The sequence below is a fragment of the Ooceraea biroi genome, chromosome 10 (assembly GCF_003672135.1).
Source record: "Ooceraea biroi isolate clonal line C1 chromosome 10, Obir_v5.4, whole genome shotgun sequence".
NCBI classification, from domain to species: Eukaryota; Metazoa; Arthropoda; class Insecta; order Hymenoptera; family Formicidae; genus Ooceraea; species Ooceraea biroi.
The window spans coordinates 11,019,350-11,032,039 of NC_039515.1; positions in this window are offsets into that span (position 1 = coordinate 11,019,350).

The window sequence follows — 12,690 nt, forward strand, 5'->3', positions numbered from 1 at the left end:
TTCGAGTTCAAATCTAAGGCAGTCTCCTAGTTATTTTTCGCCTATTACAATTCAGAAGTGGGATAAAATCCGCTACCCCTCGAAGACAGTTGAGATTCATCCGCTACCCCTCGGAGAGGAGGGAGTTGAGAAGCAGCTGGCCGGTAGTGAAGCCTGAACATGGAGGTCGGGACGTACTCAGAGGAGTGAACCAACATGGAGATTGGGAAGGACTCAGAGGAGTGAACCAACATGGAGGTTGGGAGGGACTCGGAAGAGTGAACCAAAAATGGAGGTTGGGAGGGACTCAAGTGGAGTGAACCGACGATTTGGAGACATTCGGGGACGAATGTAATGTCAGGCTGGCCGAGCTGTAAGATCTAGAAAGATAGTCGAGACTGACAGGTCGTATAGAGGATCGAAATGAAAACAAGTTGATCACAACAGTAGGAGTATTGGCCGTACAGCCTAAGACCTAGGCGTGTGAACCAGAGATCCCGGAGAGTTCGAGTTCAAATCTAAGGCAGTCTCCTAGTTATTTTTCGCCTATTACAATTCAGAAGTGGGATAAAATCCGCTACCCCTCGAAGACAGTTGAGATTCATCCGCTACCCCTCGGAGAGGAGGGAGTTGAGAAGCAGCTGGCCGGTAGTGAAGCCTGAACATGGAGGTCGGGACGTACTCAGAGGAGTGAACCAACATGGAGATTGGGAAGGACTCAGAGGAGTGAACCAACATGGAGGTTGGGAGGGACTCGGAAGAGTGAACCAAAAATGGAGGTTGGGAGGGACTCAAGTGGAGTGAACCGACGATTTGGAGACATTCGGGGACGAATGTAATGTCAGGCTGGCCGAGCTGTAAGATCTAGAAAGATAGTCGAGACTGACAGGTCGTATAGAGGATCGAAATGAAAACAAGTTGATCACAACAGTAGGAGTATTGGCCGTACAGCCTAAGACCTAGGCGTGTGAACCAGGGATCCCGGAGAGTTCGAGTTCAAATCTAAGGCAGTCTCCTAGTTATTGTTCGCCTCTTACAGTAGCGACGCGTTGCACGTCTCTCGATCTCGACGTCGCGTTACGACTCACGAGTGAAGGGGGTGAGAGATGGGAGACCGAAGGGCAGGGTCGGATTAAAGCAAATTGCCGCTGTGGGCCTAATGTTATTTCTACCCCTTCATAATTATTAATTAATTCATGGCACTCCTTAATAATTCATGAAGTTTCCTCGGTGATCCACCCAATTTGCTCCTATCTTCCCTTTGGTTTCGTATCAAAGACGGTGATGCCAGATCCCGTGCATTTGATAGCATTTTGCCTCACTCCTGCTCGGGCGAGCAGGAGTGAGGTAGAATGCTACCAAATGCACGGAAACTGGCATCACCGATCAAAGGTTCCTTTCTATACAGTTTCCACGACACTCTCCTCCAAGTTACTCTTGATGCTGGCTCTAACTTCTCTCCCTCTCGTTTATCACGCGCTCAACGCTCGCGACGCTCACTACCGCGCTACGCGCCGTTTATCGCCTATTGGTCTTCAAATTTTATCACTGTGGGCCAACTCTGGCCCCTTATATTAATCCTACACTGCCGAAGGGAGTCGCCCCCGGTGGTGCATCGCTGCCACGTCGCGTCGTCGTCGTCGTTGTCGTCGCGCAGTAATATTCCGATCGGTTTTGACTCGCGTATAACTCGTACTATAACTCGTGGCCGCGCTCGCGATCGCGGAAATGGAGTACGCTCGAAAAAAAATTGCCTCGCCGAGGAGCGCGCATCGAGTTATTTACGTTTCGCATCGAAAACGCGCGGCCCGGTGCGGCACGGCGCGTACATCAAGCGCGAGCGCGCGTCGCCCGTCCGATGAAATGGATCCGTATTAAAAGCGGAGACCGATTCTTTACTCGAGTGTTTCGAGCAAACGCCGGCGATTTCGATTAATTAAATGTGTATGCTGTGTATTTACGATTACATTGAATTTCGTCGAAGTCTAGTAATCTGCATAATTACGTATTCAGCCTCGAACGCTGCACTTCGAGGTTCTAGTCACCTTAAGCACCGATGAAAATTAAGCTTCCTGTCGAGTGTACGCGTATTGTGCGTATTATATGCGTTTATATGACTATAATATTCTTATTTATATTAATCATTAATAATAAATTAATAATTAATATATTATATTATTTTTTTAATTTATCAAGTTGGTCGGAAAGTCTTTTCGTATTTTATGCAAAAAAGAAAAAATTTTTCACGAAAAGCGCTTTTATTTTAACCCTAGCTTCCCACACAGGGCTGCCTAAAACCCCAAGTAAAATAAAGTAATTCACGACCTTTCTTCACAAGCGAATATTTTACAAACTACTTTCTTCTTCAAAGTTTCCTATGCATAGGCATGTTCCTTGATGTGTGGCGTATCGGTGGAAAAAAAGTTACTTAAAATCAGTTGATTTTTCTTATAGTTTTAATTACATATTCGACGTGCGGTAGCCTGTACCCCAGTGTGGGAAACCCGTGAAAATTGAAAGTATGGGAAGCCAGGGTTAATCATCAATATAATTTCCTGGTCTAATGACTTCCTCCCATCGATCTACAAGCTTGAAAATTCCGTCCTTGAAAAAGGCACTGGAATTAAAGTCCTAGAATAGATTAAAGAAAAGATCCAACTCCAAGCAGAGCGACTCAAAATACGAAAAGACTTTCTGACCAACCTAATATTAATATAATTAATAAATAATTAATCTATTCTTAATATTGCATTCAAATATTGCATCTAATTATAAGCAATAATGAACATGAATGTACCTGGCGATGAGCGTGATCAATCACGCTGCACTTGAACGAGAAGAAAATGGCGTCCAACGCACATACGTACGAAACGTGGTCACTTCCCGTAGGCTCACAGCAACATTGTCGGTATCGAAATCACGACGTTCGAGGACAGGCGAGGTCGAGTGCGTTACGACAATTAGGGAGACGGTCGCGGATAGTCCTTCCTGCGCGAATAGATTCGGTTAGACGGTAACGATCGGGAAAAGCACGCGGAGCGGATTGAACACGATCCACGGCTCGTTATGGGGGCATTTAAAAACTGATTCAAAATCTATCAAGGTCACAGATTGCAATTCTCGAAATATCGAAGCAGCGCGACGGACCAATCGCGTCTAGTGTCCCTATAATAAGAGTCTGGACACCGCACGATTTGGCCGCCATATTCAGTCAAATACCGGAAACGCTTATTCGCGGTTGCTTTAAAAATAGCACGGGCAACTGCTCAGTTTCTTTGAGTTTCTCAGTTTCTTTTATATATTAAAATAGATTAATTATTTTTCAAGTATTACGGTGTCCAAATATTAATTTATTATGCCAACTACTGTATCTAAATTGCTTATACTAATTTACTTATATTTTTTTTGTAATTGGTCCCGGTTGGAACCCTAAACGCCTTCAACCTTCCTTAGGGTTATGTAGCGCAATTTACTCATATTAAAATTTAATAGGTTATTTTGCATGAATTTTAAATTATGTAAAACTGAGCATGATTTATTTACTGTAAAATTTTTATATCAATATTATTATGAAATACAATATTTGCAATTCGATTGTAATTACAACGTTTATTTCCAAATTAGCCAAACTAGCGTTACATTTTCTATTTTTAAATAAATATAATATTATTTTTTATTATGCAGTAATTGCAGAGTATACTTGCGTCAATTTTGAATGTCAGGAATTACGAGCAATTGTCTTTTTATTTTACTACTTTTATTATTTTCTTATTTCGAGTAGTGATAAATTTATATACGAAGTTAAATCTCCAAAGAGATTCGATTATTATATATCTTCGTTCGCGAATTAAACGGTTTTGTACGCACGCGTGAGCAAGATACTAATGGATATCGCAATTACGGCCTTACGATCACTAAAACTTTTTGACGAGCAACGGCCTTAAGCGCGAGGAGCGCATTATTCACTCGACCGGAACAGAGTTCTTGACGCAAAATTCAACTTCCGAGTGGTCAAATTAGACACGAAAGCCGCGAAGTGAATTACGCGATGGTGTCCGAAAAATCCACGTTTGCGTGCTCGCGGTGCTCGCGTACGATATTCATCGCGCGTTATCTTTCTCGTTGCGAGCGTTACGAATTTTGCAATATCGCGTCGCGCCGCGCTCGATATCATATTTCACTTTGAATCTGTCTGATTCTTGCAGCCTGTAAATTATGCAGTACTGCGGATGTTGCGATGAAAATCTCGGCGTCGAAGCTTGCGTGGTTATCTTCAACATGCAAAAGACGTTTCGGATCGTAGAGAAAACGGCGCGGATAGCTTCAGCTTAATTTCGAATTTCCGTTTTTTTTCTGATTAACGTCACTGTTTGTCGCGTGAGATTTTCCACGAGATATTCGCTGTGCGATTAAACGGATCTCGGTGCAGCACGTGGACACCCGCGAAGGAGGCAAAACCGTTCTGGAAAGTTGGACCGATTGTGTGTACCGCCGTCGAGCACATACACACACACATATATTACAACTTGCGTTATTGCCGATTTCGCTTTCGTCTCGACCTTTCCGCAGCGCTGGAGGAATCGTCGTCGTTACGTCTGCAACGTACGGTGTCATCCCCGGTGCTTCGTTTTATTTTATTTCCCCCTTTTCCCGACTTACGTAACGCAGCTAATCTGTTTGCGATTGAACGCGCGCCACTCGTGGCAGTTGTAGCACCTTTCTCGCGTGCACGTGACGTCGTTTTGTCGCAAGGCAATTAGCAGCAAAATTAATAAATTTTCAATTCAAAATTAGAGAAATTGGAGTCTCATTTGAATTTGGCGTATCTAAATAAATAAAATAAAATTGCGGCCAACTGTAAATTGTGGAATGCAGCAAAAGGAGTTTGGAATGTCCACGTATGTGTGAAGAATTTAACACACACACACAACGTGCGAGGGCAACTACATATGTGTAAGGTTGCGAGAAAGACAGCCACAATTTAATTCGATTTCGCATCAATGTTACACACAATTTAGTAATGATCGCAGACGAGTTAAATAACGAACTAAATATTAGTTTGCGCGATCGCCACATTTGAACGTCGCGAATTGCACGTGACTTCGAATAAACAGCCGGACGTAATAAGCTCGCGAATTAATATCATCCGTCCATCCTCCCGCGGCCGCTATTGGCACTGGTGCAATGTTTATTTATGTTGTTACATATCGTAACTATATTTTGACGTTCAATTTCGACGGCGTCTGCCGGCTGAACTGCCGTTACGGTTCGAAGCTATACGATGGAGTTTCTTGAACACGCGTTGGGCTCCATCGCGCTCATCATCCGACGTGCAGGAGAACCTCAGGCGGAACCGAGCGGATCTTGTTATAATTTTCTGGACCCAACACCCTGTAACCATTAGAGGCGCCTTTGCGCGTTTCCTCGTTAGCAGGTACTCGTCTCTCCCCGGCGCGGCGATCAGCCGGGAAGATGACGAGCGCGAGAGAAGCTTCTTCAACGTATTTTAAGATCTGGAAAGATAGTCGAGACTGACAGGTCGTAAAGAGGATCGGAATGAAAACAAGTTGATCACAACAGTAGGAGTATTGGCCGTACAGCCTAAGACCTAGGCGTGTGAACCAGGGATCCCGGAGAGTTCGAGTTCAAATCTAAGGCAGTCTACTAGTTATTTTTCGCCTCTTACAATTCAGAAGTGGGATAAAATCCGCTACCCCTCGAAGACAGTTGAGATTCATCCGCTACCCCTCGGAGAGGAGGGAGTTGAGAAGCAGCTGGCCGATAGTGAAGCCTGAACATGGAGGTCGGGACGGACTCAGAGGAGTGAACCAACATGGAGATTGGGAAGGACTCAGAGGAGTGAACCAACATGGAGATTGGGAAGGACTTAGAGGAGTGAACCAAAAATGGATGTTGGGAGGGACTCAGAAGAGTGAACCAAAAATGGAGGTTGGGAGGGACTCAAGTGGAGTGAACCGACGATTTGGAGACATTCGGGGACAAATGTAATGTCAGGCTGGCCGAACTGTAAGATCTGGAAAGATAGTCGAGACTGACAGGTCGTATAGAGGATCGGAATGAAAACAAGTTGATCACAACAGTAGGAGTATTGGCCGTACAGCCTAAGACCTAGGCGTGTGAACCAGGGATCCCGGAGAGTTCGAGTTCAAATCTAAGGCAGTCTCCTAGTTATTTTTCACCTCTTACAATTCAGAAGTGGGATAAAATCCGCTACCCCTCGAAGACAGTTGAAATTCATCCACTACCCCTCGGAGAGGAGGGAGTTGAGAAGCAGCTGGCCGGTAGTGAAGCCTGAACATGGAGGTCGGGACGGACTCAGAGGAGTGAACCAACATGGAGATTGGGAAGGACTCAAAGGAGTGAACCAACATGGAGGTTGGGAGGGACTCAGAAGAGGAACCAAAAATGGAGATTGGGAAGGACTCAGAGAAGTGAACCAACATGGAGGTTGGGAGGGACTCAAGTGGAGTGAACCGACGATTTGGAGACATTCGGGGACAAATGTAATGTCAGGCTGGCCGAACTGTAAGATCTGGAAAGATAGTCGAGACTGACAGGTCGTATAGAGAATCGGAATGAAAACAAGTTGATCACAACAGTAGGAATATTGGCCGTACAGCCTAAGACCTAGGCGTGTGAACCAGGGATCCCGGAGAGTTCGAGTTCAAATCTAAGGCAGTCTCCTAGTTATTTTTCGCCTCTTACAATTCAGAAGTGGGATAAAATCCGCTACCCCTCGAAGACAGTTGAGATTCATCCGCTACCCCTCGGAGAGGAGGGAGTTGAGAAGCAGCTGGCCGGTAGTGAAGCCTGAACATGGAGGTCGGGACGGACTCAGAGGAGTGAACCAACATGGAGATTGGGAAGGACTCAGAGGAGTGAACCAAAAATGGATGTTGGGAGGGACTCAGAAGAGTGAACCAAAAATGGAGGTTGGGAGGGACTCAAGTGGAGTGAACCGACGATTTGGAGACATTCGGGGACGAATGTAATGTCAGGCTGGCCGAGCTGTAAGATCTGGAAAGATAGTCGAGACTGACAGGTCGTATAGAGGATCGGAATGAAAACAAGTTGATCACAACAGTAGGAGTATTGGCCGTACAGCCTAAGATCTAGGCGTGTGAAACAAGGATCCCGGAGAGTTCGAGTTCAAATCTAAGGCAGTCTCCTAGTTATTTTTCGCCTCTTACAATTCAGAAGTGGGATAAAATCTGCTACCCCTCGAAGACAGTTGAGATTCATCCGCTACCCCTCGGAGAGGAGGGAGTTGAGAAGCAGCTGGCCGGTAGTGAAGCCTGAACATGGAGGTCGGGACGGACTCAGAGAAGTGAACCAACATGGAGATTGGGAAGGACTCAAAGAGTGAACCAACATGGAGATTGGGAAGGACTCAGAGGAGTGAACCAACATATGGAGATTGGGAAGGACTCAGAGAGTGAACAATATGAGATGGAAGGACTCAGAGGAGTGAACCAACATGGAGGTTGGGAGGGACTCAGAGAGTGAACCAAAATGGATGTTGGGAGGGACTCAAGTGGAGTGAACCGACGATTTGGAGACATTCGGGGACGAATGTAATGTCAGGCTGGCCGAGCTGTAAGATCTGGAAAGATAGTCGAGACTGACAGGTCGTATAGAGGATCGGAATGAAAACAAGTTGATCACAACAGTAGGAGTATTGCCGTACAGCCTAAGATCTAGGCGTGTGAAACAAGGATCCCGGAGAGTTCGAGTTCAAATCTAAGGCAGTCTCCTAGTTATTTTTCGCCTCTTACAATTCAGAAGTGGGATAAAATCTGCTACCCCTCGAAGACAGTTGAGATTCATCCGCTACCCCTCGGAGAGGAGGGAGTTGAGAAGCAGCTGGCCGGTAGTGAAGCCTGAACATGGAGGTCGGGACGGACTCAGAGGAGTGAACCAACATGGAGATTGGGAAGGACTCAGAGGAGTGAACCAAAAATGGATGTTGGGAGGGACTCAGAAGAGTGAACCAAAAATGGAGGTTGGGAGGGACTCAAGTGGAGTGAACCGACGATTTGGAGACATTCGGGGACGAATGTAATGTCAGGCTGGCCGAGCTGTAAGATCTGGAAAGATAGTCGAGACTGACAGGTCGTATAGAGGATCGGAATGAAAACAAGTTGATCACAACAGTAGGAGTATTGGCCGTACAGCCTAAGACCTAGGCGTGTGAACCAGGGATCCCGGAGAGTTCGAGTTCAAATCTAAGGCAGTTTCCTAGTTATTTTTCGCCTCTTACAATTCAGAAGTGGGATAAAATCCGCTACCCCTCGAAGACAGTTGAGATTCATCCGCTACCCCTCGGAGAGGAGGGAGTTGAGAAGCAGCTGGCCGGTAGTGAAGCCTGAACATGGAGGTCGGGACGGACTCAGAGAAGTGAACCAACATGGAGATTGGGAAGGACTCAGAAGAGTGAACCAAAAATGGAGGTTGGGAAGGACTCAAGTGGAGTGAACCGACGATTTGGAGACATTTGTGGACGAATGTAATGTCAGGCTGGCCGAGCTGTAAGATCTGGAAAGATAGTCGAGACTGACAGGTCGTATAGAGGATCGGAATGAAAACAAGTTGATCACAACAGTAGGAGTATTGGCCGTACAGCCTAAGACCTAGGCGCGTGAACCAGGGATCCCGGAGAGTTCGAGTTCAAATCTAAGGCAGTCTCATAGTTATTTTTCGCCTCTTACAGTATTTCGGTGACCCGTAAAGAGCGAGTGGACTGTTTCTGTGAACGCGGTTCTCGGATGCTCTCGGATAAGGTCGATACGGCTACCTCGTTACTTTCCCGTGGTAATCGTAATAAAACCTCCTCCTCGCCGCTGGTGAACTCTGCTCCCCTGTAACTACGTTAATTGGCCTACGAATAGCTCGCGCGGGCCGCCTGACCCGACCACCTACCTAACGGGTGTCTCCTCTACTATCTGGCGCGAGATAGTTGAGTGAATAGCGGCTTCCGTGATAGATTCTTGTTAAATATCTGCGAGCTATTAATTACGCGAGCGCACGCAGCGCGCCGTAACCAGGCGAGGGAGCACTCGGGCCGCATTCGGCACTCGAGCGCAATCTTCCACCCGTTTCTGTGCACGTGCAGGCGCATGCTCCACATCGTCAGGTCTGATGGCACAAGTAAATGGTCTACGATACTCGGTGAACTCGTTATCGAAATTATTACATGAAGCCTACACATTACCTTTCGATTTCTCGAACTCGCACTTGATATATTTATATAAAAAGCTGAGCAAGAAACTAGAAAGTTCATAAATATAAAATATATCGATATCGGGGGCAGATCGACAAAGAGAGCGACGTGATTCATCCTCGAGCAAGGATCGGGACGGACTTGACGTGGGGGAAAGTGGAAAAGTTCATCGTCGTTTTCACGGGACGTCACTGTGGCACGTAGATGACGTGAATGCCATCGTCGGCCGCGTTAAGTCCGGCCCTTCCATTGGTGGGTTTTTGTCAAGCGCGCCCTTCGATCCGTTCTGGATGGCGGTTGGAACGACGCCGACTCCCATCGTCGAATGTCGTGCGGCGTCGCTGAACCGGCGATTGCACAAACCGTGTAGGAAATGTCCCGAATCTTACGGAATACTTAGCATCACTTGGGATCGATATCGGAATTGCATTCACATCGAGAACATCGTACAACTCGACTTGCTCAAGAGACAAGAGAAGAACGAGAGAGATTGAAATCTCTTTTATTTAAGATGCGATCCGTTTGAGATTTATTACAAACATCAAGAAGCTCAAGATCAAGTTCAGAATACCAAAAGACGGTACCCGTCCGCTTGATTCCCGGCAGAATTATTTCTCTGGACTGAAGAATCTCGCGAAGGTGAATTATACATCGTACACTTTCGGCCGCTTTTCTCTTGATACGAGAATACGAGAATAGGGAAATTCGAATTGGAGTTTTCCGCGAGAGAGCTCGAGAAGCGACCGCGACGTGAGAAAGGCGAGAGAACCAAAGGCGACATGCAAAACCCATGGAATCGGAGGGAACTCATTACTCTGCGCTTACGGCCGAGCGCCTCCTCGTCCCCTCGCACTTTGTCGTGCGCGTCGACTCGAGTAAGAGCATCGGCCCGTTTCCCATCCGGAGAAGGAGAACCGCAGAGAGTTCTCGTTCGGTCGCGTAGCGTGGCTCGCGAACCGCACGGCCGCGCAAAGAAAGAAGAGAAGACCCGGGCAGGGAGAGCGGCGCGGTACAGGGGCACGCGAGAGAAAGAGAAGAGGCGAGGGACGCTTTACGAGAGAGGGTTGGGACGCGGGAGCAACCGACCGGGCTGGGGGGGACCCGGAGGGAAAGGGGGAAGGTGGAGGAGCGCAGGCAGAAAGGAAGCGGAGGAGAAGGAAAAAAGGACGCGTCGGTCGTCGTTGTCGTCGTCGCCCGAGTGGATGCGATACGCGCCGGAGATCGGAGTACGCAATGCCCGCGGTGTTGTTGGCAGCTATCTAGCTTAACTCGTGAAAGTCTAACGAACGTCCGTCCTCTCTCTCTCTCCCTCTCTTAGGCTGGCTTTCTGCCTCTCCCTTCCTCTCCATCTCTCCATCTCTCTCCGTTCTTCTGCCGGTCGCGCAAATTTTTTTACGGCAGTCGCACGATGTCTCGGGTGAAGCACCTGCTGCGAGCAACGACGACCGACCGACAGAAGTACTGGCTGCGGTCCGTCGTTTTTCCGCGCCGAGCGCATGGTTTCGCAGCATTTCGACGCGACCCAATTGGCAGTGTGAAAAATACGCGGCGAATCGTACGGCTTAAATAACGAAAAAAAAGGACAGCGGCACTGAACTTTCTTCCCACGGCCGGGAAACTCGTTCGCTACATCGTTCACCGTTCGCGCGTAACAAGCTGGAGCGAACAACGATCTTGATTTATTTATTTATCTTTATTTTATTTACCGATCGTTATTTTATTAACTTGCTGTATCGTAACGCGTAAATTAATTGGAATAATAATAATTATGATGAGGATACTGATACGAGAACGTCAGATTTAGTCGTTTGTTGACGCCGAATATTTTGCTGCCGAAACAATGACGATTTCACATTTCTCGCACTTGACACTTGCAGTAGGATTTCTCGTGGAAAAATTTCTTACCCACCTGTACAGGTCGGCTTTCTTCTCACCGGGTACGTGAATTTCCTGTGTCGCGTGATCGCCGCAGAAACATCTGCGAGATGTCTGCCAGAATGTTGCGCGGGACGCTCGCTATAACTCACGTCCTTTGTCAGAAATCCTACTACCTAGCTCAAGCGGCGGATATCCGTAGTTAATTCACTACATTTGCGCAAGATTACGTTAGATATTTCATAAGCGGAGGAGGATGGGAGTAATAACGATTTGTCTGTAACAAACAATGAAAAAATTCAGTCAACATCCTCGGAGAAATTCGATAATCTCTGAACAAACTTTTCAGATTTCGATTGTAGATGCGGCTTTCTCGAATGTTGCAAATGTTTGTAAACCACGATTGCAATACTCTTTATTTCTCTTCTTTATATTAATTTAATTTATTTAATTATCCTCTTTAACCGATAATACGTAAAATGTCCAATTTTTTATAATTATTACGTCTAAATAAATCAATCTGAATACATTCATGCAACGCTGTTATTCTTTCAAACAATTTGTTCAATTTGCAGAGAAACGGTGCATGTTGGAGCATTCGCAGTCATTCTACATCTTCAAATAAAGACAAGGACCTCGTCGCAAAGGTGAGGATGCAGATGGATCATTTGCGTAATTCATTCATCCTATAGAAGACTGCTAATCTGTTCATTAGCCGGCAACGTCGAGAGTAAGCTGCTGCGAGAAAGCGATAGGCCGAAAGACGGTTCTCCTACATCGATCACGATCGCGATATCGGCAGCACGATGGCATTTCCTCGTCCTCTTACCGGCTATGCAAAGTGCCTCCTTTGCTTTGATCGCCGCGAGAGCTAAATAGCTAAGTCAGACTCGTCTACCAATAAAACGACTCGTAAGGTAAGGATCGTCTGATAAATCAGGACGGTGCTCACTCGCGATTTCTGTAATTAGCGGTGCTAACGATATCGTTATATCGTTCAATTGTACCGATAGCATCGTGTCGCCGCGTTTAGATATTTATTCCAATCGTAATTTCCCTCAACTTTTCATCGCGCATGCATTTGTAAAGTCCGTTTTGCATTTATAAAGCCCGCTTTAAATATTATCAAGTTTCAGAATGAAAATCTTATGAATTTTATTTGGCCCGATTCGGTAGATTCCCTACGTCGCATGCCACTTCGTCCACGTTCGAGCGTGCCGTTATCAATACTTTCGGTTTTCAATACTTTCCTGCCGTCGTGAAATATAGCGTCCGTACTTCCCTCCGGTATATATCGCAACAAACAATGTCGATACTTATCGTCGATATCGCAATCCTATTCCCTTGCAACCCTCGCAACGCGGGGGGAGGCGAGGGCTGACGCGAGGCGCGTCATGCGAGAGCAGAAATATATAATCCGCGCATTTCCGGAACTGTGCCGGCGCGCTTAATCGTGAATAATCTGTTTCGCGAAAATAGAAACGTCTACGTTTTCCGCCTCGGCTCTACCGCGCGCCCGGCGAAGTGAATTTTCTTCCCTCGGCTGCCACAACAGCAGCAACGCGGAGGTAACATCCACTTTATCCACGCGACGC